Below are 5,332 nucleotides of genomic sequence, written 5' to 3' on the forward strand. Positions count from 1 at the left end.
AAAAAAAAAAGTATTTGCATTGTTTGCATTGATTGTAATGTATGTTGTTAATTACTGCTATTTGTCTTATTCATATTGTCAAATGGGAAGTTCATGTTTTCGATCGTTCAGGCTCTTAGCTGTGGTAAATGTACTTCTGGCAGCCTCATGGCATCTGCTGTGTGCTTGTGCTGGAAGGTTTGTTTGCTTATGCTGCCAGGGCTCTGTGTTTTTCTTGTAGAAGAGCAAAAGTGGCTTTTGTACCATGGTTAAAGAAGCTCTTTGTCCTGCAATGAAAATGTCGTGTCTTTGAGTTAAATTTGTCAATTCAAATGCAGTGTTTCAGTGTTCAGTAATGGAGTCTGATCTGCTAGGCAGTTGGTATCTGCAGAGGTTACATCTAGAATTATGTGGCTCTGAATCCTGGAGGATCTCCAGGGCGTGAGGTCAGAGTGTGTCTTAACTCTCCGGTGTAATTTAGGTTTATTATTCCCACCAGGATTTACTTATAACAAGGATCATCATATTGTGAAGGAGACTTACTGCTCTACACCGCATTTCTTAGATGCAAATAATTCCTTATGGCTTCTCTTTGCGAAAGGAATCACCCGAAGAGTGATTCTACCAGAAACTCTGGAATGTTATTTTAAACCTAATCAGATTTAAACCAGATACAGTGCTTCTGAAGCCTAAGTGGGTGTGGAGATCAAAGGCCAGAAGTTGTTGAAGGAGGACCGTGGTGCATCTACTTGTGTTGTAGTTGCAGTGTATGGATTTATAGGGGGGAGCTCCTGCCTGAACCACCAGGAGCTGTATGTTTCCCTGCATCTTTGTCATGCATCTTTGTCCTCTGTGGGAAGGTGGGAGGTGTATTTGTTCCAGGTACTGGGTCAAGAACTCACCAATAATCCTGCTCAGAGAACAATGATATGTCATCTTGTTTGTATCTCTTTGTATTGGCATAAATTGTGTTTTGTCAAAGAAGTTCTAGAAGATTTTAACTGCCCATAGAAAATGGACAGCGTGAACAGCGACGTGATTAGTTTTCCCAAACCAGAGCACTCATTTTGATTACAGAATGAAAGGAGCACATTCAGCCCTTACAATGCTGAGACCATTAACAGCATTGCTGTTTGAAGGAAAGAAGAAAGTGGGTAAATTTTTCAGAATAGAGCTATCACGCTGTATTTTATTCTGTAGAGGTTTATTTGTTTTTATGAAAGCTTTTGTTCTGCCTTTAGAGGAAGAAAGACATACAGTTCTCTTTAATTCTTGAGAGATCTGGTAGCACATATTCAGAATTTTCTTGTAGTTAAATTAAGCTGTGTTGCACTGTAAATCATCATTTCCAGTCCGGAATTAAAATAGTAAAGTGAAAACTATGGAGTTGGGTATCTTAACCTATGATAAATACTGTGCTGGAGCTTATCTTTTCTATGTCCACTTTCCTGCTCAGCTTTTTCTCCTTTCCTGTGGGGAGCATGTTCATAAAGGAGGATAGGGCAGATGGTTTGAGATTAATAACCATTGAGAAAGAAGGTCTACCCATAGTGCTTGATTTTAAATTGATTTATCCTTAAACATGACCTTGGATACAAGTCAACTTATAGGACTGAAGCACTCGTATGGAACTTGCTCTTGATTTTCAGAAAATTTCTAACAGTCTGAATTTAAGCTGATTTTATTTTTTCATCTACTTGGCTAAAAACTATATTTAACCAAGTAGTTTGTTTGTTTTTGTTCACAATTTCTGTGGAAAATCATCAGTGCTCTCTTTGTCTTTTCAGATATGGCAGTTCTGATTGATTTCAGAGCCTGACAGACAGGTAAGTCTGGACAACACAGAGGGTATTTGGTCAGAGCCATAAAATACTGGAAAAAGATAATACTGCAGCTAAGCAGGGTGTGCTTCAGGAGGCATCTCAACATACTTTGGCTTTCATGAAGACTTCTCCAACCTTGTTGGTTCTCAAGGCTAGAGAAGATGCACAAGATTCTTCTCTTTCCTAGAAACTGTAATTAAGCATGGCCTGTCAAACACTTTCCATCTGGCTAGACTGCCCTCTTCAAATACTTGTTTGATAAAGGAGAGGTTGTTCTTTGCTGCTATGACTTTGTATTTCCTAGGAACCTGTTGATGTTCTTCCTTCAGTTGATGGTAAAATTCTGGTAAGGTTATTTGAATAGGACAAGCCCGGAACTGTGCTCTTGTTTAGAAACTCTATTATAGCTCAGCCTTCTTAGTAACAAATTAACTGCAGTCTGAAACTGCAAAGAAAATAGAATTAGCGTGTGTCTACACGTGCATAGATGTCCTTCTGAAAGATACCAGTTCATGCTTCTTCTCACTAATTTCCTCCCCCCCAAAACTTTTCACCTGTTTGGTTATACAGTATTCTCTGTTCCAAAGAGCACATCTTACAGTGCTTGCTTATGCACAATCAGCTGTCCTATTCTTATAACCGTAACTGGTTTGAATGGCAGTTCCTATTCTGTTTAAGTATGATTTATTAGATCTTAATCTATATTGTAAATTTGTGATATTTAATAACTTATTTTCTTTCTAAAGCTTGTGGGGTAATAACTTCACTTAAGTACTTGGAGAAAGTAATTCAGAAGTTAGATTTACTTATTTGGTGATATTTACAGATTAATTGGCTGTGAGTTCTTGGTGCAAGTTCACCAAGGATCTAGAAGCTGGGTCTCTTGGGAGTTGTTTGAAAAATAGATTATGCAGTTATTATGGTCTGTGGTCACTGATCAGTGTAGTGCTATCAAATCTGTCCTAATAACAGCACATCCACTGTCTTAATTGGAAGAAGATATCAGAAATAAAGTCTGCATTAGCCTCTATTTGTATTCTTTTAGACTTCAGAATTTAAACATAGAGTGTATTTATATGAGTTAGACATGTGTACTTAAACTGTACATGTGTGCATACAGTAAATGCTTAAACAACCTATAGAATTTGGATTTCTGAAAAGCGAAAAGTAAATGCCTTTAATTTTTTTAAAAATCTTATGCAAGTGTCTGCCAAAAGCTTCTCCAGTGTCCTCAAGCAACACAGCTATTTACTGGAGTGACCATTCATAAATATTCATTTGAATATCACAAAGAAAACATTCCCCCTCTCCCACTTCCAGATTTAACATATCTTCGTCATATTTTTTTACTTTTTCCTCTTCACTCTCTTCCTTTCCCACAACTTCTGCTTGTACAAATTTGATTTGTAAGTGACCCTGGCCTAAGCTTTGTGATGAGCAGCCTGACAATTTGCAGTATTAACCATCTTTATTTTGACCTCTAAGGAGACAGAAGAAGGACTGAGAAACATTAGAAATACTGGAAGAGAATACTATAAATCAGCTCTAATCCTGTTGCTGAACTGAAAGCAACATTAACAGTAAACATGAAATGTGTGACTTTGTTGCATGAGAGATACTACATAACGTCAGGATTTGCCGAGCGTGCATTGGGTTGTGCTTCATTTACTCTGAAGACTAAAACTTATAACTGGTGCTAACCACACTATCTAGCTTCACAAGTGGTGAGATATGAGAAGCACTCCTAATCCAAATCTGGAAAGCTCTAGGAGTTTGAGCTGTTTTGCCTCTATAATGTTTATAGTACAGAAGCAGTACCTGATGACATGGTGTTTGCATGGAACAGGCTGAATGCCTTCTTCACATGTATTTTCTTCTTTGAATAAAATACCTGTTCTGAACTTGCTAACAGCTTTCCCCAGACATGCCAGACCACAGTATTACAGACTGAGGTGCATACATAGATGCCTACAAATATGTTTACCTGTATTTGGACAGGCGTAGTCACATGTGAAAAATGGAAGATTATTAATCAAGAATACTGGTGTCATGTACCATTGTATATGAATGGGTTAACTCTAAGGATTGTACTGATGATTTTTAAATAAAATAAAAGGAGAATTTGTTATGGTTAGCAACAAGGATTTTGGGGAAAACAACAAAAACACACAGTGTCGTTAAAAATTATTAACACTTAGAGAGGTTTGTCAGTGAGCATAAACCAAAAAAAAAGACTCTCATCATCTAGAATACCAGTAAATGTCAGTGACTGTGCATCCCTAGAACAAGCTCAAGAAGATATATCCCCAATTTTATGATTCCCTTGCAAACCTCTTTATTCTGTTCTGTGTGGATAAAGGTTTTTTCTTTAAATCCTTGCTTGTAAGACTGCAAATTCAGAAGAAGGATTTGTATACTAAATACGAGATCTAAGTACTTAAAACTGTATGTAATACTTCAGTAATGCATGAATTAAGCTTCTGACAGGCTGCAGGACTCTTGCTTGCTCTACCTGGTGCAGATCTTAATTGTCTCAGGGCATTCATCAATAACAGCGATATGGAAGATACCTAATAGCCTGAACTCAGCAATGATTTTTCATTGGGAGAATTATCTCGGCATGTTGTAGTGGTTATAAATTGATTGTGTGTGTGAGTGGTGTGGTGCTATAGCTTCTGGTTTTTATACAGATGTTTTACTGATTTTAGTCTCTGGATTGTGTTTGCATCACTCTCATTTTGGAATTGTTGCTTATATACATGCACGTGGTAAAGGGAAGTAGTCTGAGGTGCTCAGCAGTTATGAGGATAAAGTAAAAAATGAGTCAGCCTGGAGTTTGACTATTTCTTGTATCAACTTGTCAAAACATTGGATTGTAATACAAAGCTTGTAAGAATATTTTCTACACATGTAGAATGTGCTTTGCCTTTTGTTAATTTTCAAGTAAGTGGAAGAAAAAAGATGGACACAATCATCTTAATTTTTCTTTAGATCAGAAACACTGTTTTTGTTTTTGTTTAAGCATTTTAATAGAACAATTATTCTTTCATTTTTAAATATAATTTTCAAGCATTAACTGCTTGTGACAAGTGCAGTTTTGACAGTCATGGAGAAATAAGTCCTCTTCTACCCAATAATGCAAATTGTCAGCCAAAGATTTCTTTATCTGTTGCCCTTAGACATTCCAGCTTCACTTTGGAGTGACCATTCCTAAAATCAAAAAGACAGCAGTGACTCCGGGCCACTTTTTCTGAGATCAACTGCTTGCTATGATGATGGATGTTTCTTTACTTTGGACTAAGCTGAAGTTCCTGGCTTGCTTCTTGTCTCCAAAGAGCATGAAGGTAAGAAGTTCTAATCTGTAGGTGATCTTGGAGGACTGCTATTAGGATGCCATTTCCCTATTCTGATATTGCAACTGGAACCTAAAATATTAAATGAAGAGTATTCTCCAGTTCTCCTCCTCCTGTGTCTGTCATTACTGTGTACAACAGTTCAGTGCAATCTTGTTTAATAACAGGAGTAAAAAA

At 37.1% G+C, this 5,332-nt stretch overlaps 1 long non-coding RNA gene across 3 annotated transcripts in view; it reads left to right on the plus strand.

Annotated features, from left to right (window-relative positions):
• LOC109366634 overlaps nucleotides 1-5,332 on the plus strand; it is a 13,699-nt gene that overhangs the window by 4,545 nt on the left and 3,822 nt on the right. For all 3 annotated transcript variants that reach the window (XR_002113065.1, XR_002113064.1, XR_002113066.1), the window contains 2 exons: nucleotides 1,767-1,805; nucleotides 4,982-5,146. This is a non-coding gene — a long non-coding RNA (uncharacterized LOC109366634). The remainder of the gene's footprint in view (nucleotides 1-1,766; nucleotides 1,806-4,981; nucleotides 5,147-5,332) is intronic.

The sequence above is a fragment of the Meleagris gallopavo genome, chromosome 3, assembly GCF_000146605.3.
Source record: "Meleagris gallopavo isolate NT-WF06-2002-E0010 breed Aviagen turkey brand Nicholas breeding stock chromosome 3, Turkey_5.1, whole genome shotgun sequence".
Taxonomy (NCBI): domain Eukaryota; kingdom Metazoa; phylum Chordata; class Aves; order Galliformes; family Phasianidae; genus Meleagris; species Meleagris gallopavo.